Consider the following 433-nt stretch of genomic DNA (forward strand, 5'->3'; position numbering starts at 1 on the left):
CTCTCTCTCTCTCTCTCTCTCTCTCTCTCTCTCTCTCTCTCTCTCTCTCTCCCATGCCTGATTCTGGGAGCTCAGGCAGGCTGGGGAGCCAGAGGGGGAGGCAGGGGGGAGGAAAGCAGACCTTATCTCAGGCAATTAATCAGAGACACTCATATTGCGGGACAATTATTCAAAGCTCACTCCTGCATAACTGGGAGCCCAAGGTTCCACTGAGCTCCCCCTGCTTCAGTCCCCCTGGACAGGAAGGTCAGGGAAGAGAGAGGAAGGTGGAGCCGACAGGGAGAAGGCCAGCTGTGTGTATGTGTGTGTGTGTGTGTCTATGTCTGTGTGTGTTGTGTATGACTAAAGTAAAGCCAGCAAGGTCAAAGTCATTCAAAGTGTACTTGATTCCATTGGGTTTTGTTTTTGAAGATGTTTATTCTTGTCATGTTTA

The 433-nt window shown here is 49.9% G+C and overlaps 1 protein-coding gene across 2 annotated transcripts in view; it reads left to right on the forward strand.

The window, feature by feature from the left end:
• atp5f1c (ATP synthase F1 subunit gamma) overlaps positions 1-433 on the forward strand; it is a 165,184-nt gene that overhangs the window by 24,975 nt on the left and 139,776 nt on the right. The gene's annotated exons all lie outside the window — the stretch shown is intronic.

This window comes from Osmerus eperlanus, chromosome 17 (assembly GCF_963692335.1).
Source record: "Osmerus eperlanus chromosome 17, fOsmEpe2.1, whole genome shotgun sequence".
NCBI lineage: Eukaryota > Metazoa > Chordata > Actinopteri > Osmeriformes > Osmeridae > Osmerus > Osmerus eperlanus.